Here is an 8,125-nt window from a genome sequence, read left to right on the forward strand (position 1 = left end):
GAATTCATTAGTATTAGTATTCATCCTTCATTAGTATCGCGGTACTATACTAATACCGGTATACCGTACAACTCTAGTGTGCAGTGAGTTGCACAAGTTCCCATTGATTAAAACTTAATTCATCAACAAAAAACAACTCCTACTGGACAGACACAAGGCGTCAAAAAAAAAAAAAAGAAGAAGCATCTCCCGCTTCATGTTTATTCCCCTCCGTCGCCACACACTGGGAACGCAATCCCTCTTTCACAGCCGGCAATCATCAATCTCACCCTGTCTCCAGCGTGCAAACCTCCCATCAATGAGCAGCCCCCGTTTACAGCACTGTCCCCCTTTTGTGACGCTCGGCCATTAGGGGGCCGGGACAGAAGGAGGGAGAAAGCAAGCAGTAAAACAGTTTCCTCCCCGTTAATCACATTTGGGCCCCCACACAGGCCACTGGGGGCTGACCCCTGCCAGGCAATGACATAAACAGTGACAAACAAACGCCCGGAGGATCTCCGGGGTTGTACATCCACAAGAAGGGACCGACGTGAGATAGTACCAATCAAAGTGTGCGCATTTCATGCCCGGTTTAGCTACTTTTGTGGGGGGGGGGGGCTAACACAGGCTAAGGTGCTGGGGTTGATGGAACAATTCTCCCTTCTTTCGCACCGAGGCGGTTGAGTGAGAAGCAGGTGTAAGTGCTGAATGGGTACGCAAGCTGCTCCCTCCCTTCTTCCTCAGACGGGATTAAATAAACTGTGCCGAGGCTCCACTGACGAGGCAACAAAGGAGATTTGTGAGAGAAGATGACATCATGTCAAAACAATTAGACATAAGGTGGACACAACCAATTACTCAACTGGTGTAAATCAAACGGCCTTGATACACAGTCGTGGTCAGAAGTTTACATACACTTGTAAAGAACATAATGTCATGGCTGTCTTGAGTTTCCAATCATTTCTACAATGCTTATTTTTTTGTGATAGAGTGATTGGAGCACATACTTGTTGGTCACAAAAAACATTCATGAAGTTTGGTTCTTTTATGAATTTATTATGGGTCTACTGAAAATGTGACCAAATCAGGTTTGATACTGAACGTAAAAGTCCGCTACCAATGGAGTCAATGGTCGTCTCTCTATTCCGCCGATAAAGTACAGATCGACCGATTATTGGTGCCGATATTTGGCATTTTGCCATATACAGTCGTGGTCAAAAGTTTGCATATACTTGTAAAGAACATAATGTCATAGCTGGTTGTCATTTCTACAACTCTTATTTTTTTGTGACATAGTGATTGGAGCACATACTTGTTGGTAACAAAAAAAACATTCATGAAGTTTGGTTCTTTTATGAATTTATTATGGGTCTCCTGAAAATGTGACTAAATCTGCTGGGTCAAAAGTATACATACAGCAATGTTAATATTTGGCAAGTTTCACTGCAATAAGGCGCTTTTGGTAGCCATCCACAAGCTTCTGGTTGAAATGTTAACCACTCCTCTTGGCAAAATTGGTGCAGTTCAGCTAAATGTGTTGGTTTTCTGAAATGGACTTGTTTCTTCAGCATTGTCCACACGCTTAAGTCAGGACTTTGGGAAGGCCATTCTAAAACCTTAATTCTAGCCTGATTTAGCCATTCCTTTACCACTTTTGACGTGTGTTTGGGGTCATTGTCCTTTTGGAACACCCAACTGCGCCTAAGACCCAACCTCCGGACTGATGATTTTAGGTTGTCTTGAAGAATTTTGAGGTAATTCTCCTTTTTCATAGTCCCATTTAAAGCACCAGTTCCATTGGCAGCAAGACAGGCCCAGAGCATAATACTACCACCACCATGCTTGACTGTAGGGATGGTGTTCCTGGGATTAAAGGCCTCACCTTTTCTCCTCCAAACATATTGCTGGGTATTGTGGCCAAACAGCAACATTTTTGTTTCATCTGACCACAGAACTTTCCTCCAGAAGGTCTTATCTTTGTCCATGTGATGTCAGATGAATTTGATATCAGCATCAAATTCTAAAGTTAATGATTATTTGCAAAAAAAAAAAATGTTTATCAGTTTGAACATCAAATATGTTGTCTTTGTAGCATATTCAACTGAATATGGGTTGAAAATGATTTGCAAATCATTGTATTCCGTTTATATTTACATCTAACACAATTTCCCAACTGATATGGAAATGGGGTTTGTACTACTTCTATCCAAAAATACATTTTATTCTTACTTATTTGTGCATTTTACCCCTTTTGCTCAAATGCTCTTGTACTACAATATTTTTAGGTGAGGGAAAATTCAAAATAGTGATATCACAGTAAAAGCATGAGAATATGGCACCACCATACATATAGAGTGCCTAGAATAAAATAAACAACATTATATAACACAGGAGTCTTCCGAGGCCTGTAATTGGAATGAGTACTCATTTATTTCAGAATACAGTAATTCCCAACAATAGTGTAATATGTGTATAAACTTCAATTATTGATCCACATCTTATTATATACGGTAACTGCTACTATTTATTGTTTACTTGATAAAAAGAACTAGCCAGCTTTTCGAATGGCTCTTTCAAAGGAACGGCTCGTTCCCTTCCAAGAGCCATAAATCCCATCTCTAACGGACATGGACTCCATTCAACAGGAAGTGAACTCTCGTCACGTCACAATAGTTCGGAGAATGAACAGTGAAATAGTTAATTAACTGATCACGTAATTTACTTTTTTTTTTAAACATCCTAAAATGTTTACACATTAAAATAGAAGAAGATAAACATATTTAAACAAACACAATAATATGGCTCTTATGAATTTGATGTTTCCTCTGCCAAGAAGTATAGTATATTGTGTGGCTATTTATTTTAGTTATTAAAAAATAAACATAATTAAAAGATTTAAGCGCATGCATAATTACTTTTTTGAGCACTTTAAACAATACCACAATAATAATGGGAACCAGGATAGTTTTGGTCACAATAACTTTATTTTACTTGTGTTATTGTTTATTGGTTGTTTTGGTTGTGTATATTTGAGTGTGCCCCACCCCCTCCTTAACAGAGACAGAACATATCGTATTGCTTTTGGTTGTGATTTTTATTCAAAACAGAGTATATATATATTATTTTATTATTTGTTTATTTTATTTAACTTGATATTTAAAAGTTTCCTTTTAAATTACAACGTTAAAAGATAAAGAAACCCAAGTTGATTGCATTTGAAAGGGGACTGTATACTTGCATTATTACTGTGTGAATGCTCCAAAGCATTCACACATGTGGTTTTCTACACCAAAATTAATCTATTTATTATTATTCTTCTTCTCCAGATTTTGGCGCGCTCTCCCTTCCACATTTTTTATCCGATTCAAACCGTTCCAACTTCAAACTGTTCAGCCTATTTGGGAATCGCAGGGTTTCTCTTGACAAATTCCAAAAGTTCTCAGATTTCCCAGAATTCCAGGTTTTCCGGGACATTTTTCCCTATTCAAAATGAATTGGCCATTTTTCAAACTTCCACCATTTCCACATTTTTCAACCTATTCAAACCATTCCACCTTCAACACATTCCACCATTCTGGAAATTCACACTACCCATTTTCCAAGTTAAAAAAAATTCCAGGATTTTCCAGAATTCCTGGTTTTCCAAAGCCCTATTGCCACCCTTTTTTTCTGGCGACTACTCCTGCCACATTTTTCAACCCATTTCAACCGTTCCACCGTCAAAACATTCCACTTAATTAGGACAAAAAATTAAGTTGTTTTTTGAACTGCAAAAATTCTCGGTTTTCCCGAAATTCCATGAATTCCGTAATACCATTTCTCAATTCAACATGTTACTACTTCAACATTTCTGGACCGATTTGAAAAAATCCAAAAACCAACCATTTCAACTCATTCCGACCATACAAGTTTTTCACCATTTTCCAAAAAATTCCCGCTTTTCCCGAAATTCTCAAATTTTTGGAAACTCCCATAGAAATCAATGGGACATTTTTCAAAGTTCCACAACGCCCACATTTTTTCATCTGATTCAAACCGTTCCAACTTCAAAATATTCAGCCTGTTCAAAATTGTGTGCTCTACTTCAACAATTCTAAAAAAAAATACAGGATTTCAGTTCAACTTCAGCATTGGAGCATTCACACGCAATTCCTTCAAAAATTGCCTTGTCTAGTTATGCATTATCATTACATCAGTGGTTAAAAAAATAATGGCAATAATTTGTAAGTCAATATAATTGCCTTACTATTCACTTCACAAGTGTGCCAAGATTACTTATAGGTGCACTATAAATTGGTCAAGAGGGGACTTTTTTTTTTTTTAGAGTGTCCCCCTCCGAGCTTTTTCCCCTTGTGTGGGGGATCCTTGTTTGATTTCCGTGGGCGAGAGAATGGCCACACAAAGAATAGCAATCACACTGGAGATCCTGCATGTAACCATGGAAGCTTTTGTCTCTGTCGTCAATGGGCTAGCCGGCCATTCATTGAATCAATATTTAGTTTTTATTAGAGCGGAGGGCACCAGGGCGAGAAATAAAATTAGCACCGTGCCACTTTTAATCGTTTTTCTTATAATGTTAAACAATGTGTCTGCTTGAGCCAGTGTTTTTCAACCACTGTGCCGCGGCACACTAGTGTGCCGTGAGATACAGTCTGGTGTGCCATGGGAGATTATGTAAATTCACCTAATTGGGTTAAAAATATTTTTTGCGAACCAGTTATTATAATCCGCAAATGTGCCGTTGCCGAGTGTCTGTGCTGTCTAGAGCTCAGCAGAGTAACCGTGTAATACTCTTCCATATCAGTAGGTGGCAGCAGGTAGCTAATTGCTTTGTAGATGTTTGTCGTGATCCCAATGTGCAGACGACAGCGGGAGGCAGCGTGAAGGTAAAAAGGTATCTAACACTTAAACCAAAAATAAACAGAAGGTGAGTGCCGCTAAGAAAAGGCATTGAAGCTTAGGGATGGCTATGCAAAATGAGACTAAAACTGAACTGGCTGCAAAGTAAACAAAAACAGAATGCTGGACAAGAGCAAAGACTTACAGCGTGTGGAGCAGACGGCGTCCACAAAGTACATCCGTACATGACATGACAATCAGCAATGTCCACACAAAGAAGGATAGCGTCCGCACAACTTAAATAGTCTTGATTGCGAAAACAAAGCAGGTGCGGGGAATAGCGCTCAAGGAAGACATGAAACTGCTACAGGAAAATACCAACAAAAGAGAAAAAACCACCAAAAAATAGGAGTGCAAGACAAGAATTAAAACACTACAACAGGAAAACACCAAAAACTTCAAAATAAGTCACAGCATGATGTGACAGGTCATGACAGTACACCTACTTTGAGACAAGAGCTGTAGTGATGCATGCTTGGTTATGGTTTAAATTAATATCCAACAATTGCGAAAAATACTTTTTGTCAACTTCGGCTACTGAGTTTCATTTTTCAATGATTTCTGCTGGTTGTGTGCCTCAGGATTTTTTCAATGAAAAAAAATGTGCCTTGGTTCAGAAAAGGTTGAAAAACACTGGTCTAGAGCTCGGCAGAGTAACCGTGTAATACTCTTCAATATCAGTAGGTGGCAGCAGGTAGCTAATTGCTTCGTAGATGTCGGGAACATGATTTGCCGTGATCACAATATGCAGCGTGTAGGCGAGTGCCGCTAAGAAAAAGGCATTGAAGTTTAGGGATGGCTATGCAAAACAAAACTAAAACTGAACTTGCTGCAAAACTGAATGCTGGACGACAGCAAAGACCTACAGCGTGTGGAGCAGACGACGTCCACAAAGTACATCCGCACATGACATGACAATCAACAATGTCCCCACAAAGAAGGATTGCGAAAACAAAGCAGGTGCGGGGAATATCCAACACTTGCGAGAACAACTTTTTATTGTCAATATCGACTAATGAGATTCATTTTTTAATGTTTTCTGCTGGTGGTGTGCCTCTACATTTTTTCAATGAAAAAAATGTGCCTTGACTCAAAAAAGGTTGAAAAATACTGACTTACGGAACTTGTGTGAGCCTATGGCTTTACACTTTCTTACATATATATATATATATATATATATATATATATATATATATATATATATATATTGCATTCTACTTTAGTTACTTTGAGTTTACAACACCCTGGTGCTGTTTTTGTACTTGTTTTGATTATTATTATTTCTTGATTATATGTAAATGTTGCATATTATAAACAAAGGTTTATAAAATTAGAAAAGAAAAAAAAACATGGAAGCGTTTGTCTCTGTCGTCAATGGGCTAGCCGGCCATTCATTAAATCAATATTTAGTTTTTTATTCGAGAGGAGGGCACCGGGGCGACAAATAAAATGAGCACCGTGCCACTTTTAATCGTTTTTCTTAAAATGTTAAACAATGTGTCTGCTTGAGCTGTCTGGCTTAATTGACTCCTTTGTATGAATCACCCACACATGCAACGCCACCTGGCTGGTGAGGTGCTATTACAATAAAAAATATATTTTATTCCAACAACTTTTTTGTATACTATAACGGAACAAAGCGTGGTGATACTTTACCTGACAACCTTCCCTGGTCAGTCCCAAGTCCAATAGAAATTATAGTGATATCCTTCGGTTTGAGGATAGCATGGATGATGCTCCGTCTCCCCGCGGATGGTGTTTAAAAGTCGGTTATCCCTTCAGACGAGGCAGTGGTGGGATCCAACTAACGGGACTGTAGCCGGTCTGGGGAAAAGTAACGGGTCCCTCCAGGCTGCTCCTCGCTCTCCTTGTGTTTGCCGGCCATGTGAGTCACTGTACCCGCCTCACAAGCACGCTGACCCGGTATGAAGATTAGCTAGTTGCTGCGCGGTGGCTGGAGCTAATGAGACAGTTTGTTAATCCCCAGTGTGTCCGTTTGGGAAAATGGGGGTTTTCTTGGGCGGCCAATGGCGCCACCGTGCGGGCCGAATGGATCCAGGAGCCTCTTTTTTTTTTTTTTTCCCAGCACATTACTACCTCTATTGGAAAAATCATTTTACGGCCAACAAGTTTATTTTTATTTTTACTGAACAACAAACATACATTTATAATTGACACAAAAGTCAAGGCACTTTCAACATCAGGGAAAGAAAACAAAAGCAAATACAGATAGAGTATTCAATAAATAATAATAATAATAATAGAAAATATGACAACAAACAAAAAAAAAGACAAAAAGGGCTACCTAAATCACTTTAAAAGTTTTTAACAAAGATATATGGGGCGGTATAGCTCAGTTGGTAGAGTGACCGTACCGGAATTTCCGGGAGACTCCCGAAATTCAGCGCTTCTCCCGAAAACCTCCCGGGACAAATTTTCTCCCGAGATTCAGGCGGACCTGAGTGACGTGTCGACAGCCTGTTTTCACGTCCGCTTTCCCACAATATAAACAGCGTGCCTGCCCAATCACGTTATAACTGTAGAATGATCGAGGGCAAGTTCTTAGTTTCTTATGTGGGTTTATTGTTAGGCAGTTTCATTAACATCCTCCCAGCACGGCACCAACACACAACAACAGCAGTCACGTTTTCGTCTACCGTAACGCAGTTCATCTGCCGTAAACAGCAATGTTGTGACACTCTTAAACAGGGAAATACTGCCATCTACTGTACATGCATATGTGACAATAACATCTAGGGCTTTTAGAGGGTGCAGTGCACAACTGCGCACACAACAAGGAGACGAAGCAGAATGCATCATCAGAGAGGGTGTTCAGCATGGTTAGAAAAATAGTGACAGAATAGAACAAGGATGGACAATTAAACCCTTAACTCAACAATGAGTAGATGAGTGTTTGTGTGTATATGTGTAAATAAATGAACACTGAAATTCAAGTATTTATCTTATATATATATATATATATATATATATATATATATATATATATATATGTATGTGTGGGGAAAAAAATCACAAGACTATTTCATCTCTACAGGCCTGTTTTATGAGGGGGGGTTCCATCAATCATCAGGAGATATATATATATATATATATATATATATATATATATATATATATATATATATATATATATATATATATGTATAACTAGAATTCACTGAAAGTCAAGTATTTCATATATCCATCCATCTATTTTCTACCGCTTATTCCCTTTGGGGTCGCGGGG

The 8,125-nt window shown here is 38.7% G+C and overlaps 1 protein-coding gene across 1 annotated transcript in view; it reads right to left on the reverse strand.

The window, feature by feature from the left end:
- adgrv1 (adhesion G protein-coupled receptor V1) overlaps window positions 1-6,567 on the reverse strand; it is a 513,902-nt gene extending 507,335 nt beyond the window's left edge. The window contains exon 1 of the mRNA XM_061980535.1: window positions 6,535-6,567. The gene's annotated coding sequence lies outside the window, so the exon portion shown is untranslated. The remainder of the gene's footprint in view (window positions 1-6,534) is intronic.
- Window positions 6,568-8,125: the final 1,558 nt, after the last annotated feature.

The sequence above is a fragment of the Nerophis lumbriciformis genome, linkage group LG20 (genome assembly GCF_033978685.3).
Source record: "Nerophis lumbriciformis linkage group LG20, RoL_Nlum_v2.1, whole genome shotgun sequence".
Classification (NCBI taxonomy): Eukaryota; Metazoa; Chordata; class Actinopteri; order Syngnathiformes; family Syngnathidae; genus Nerophis; species Nerophis lumbriciformis.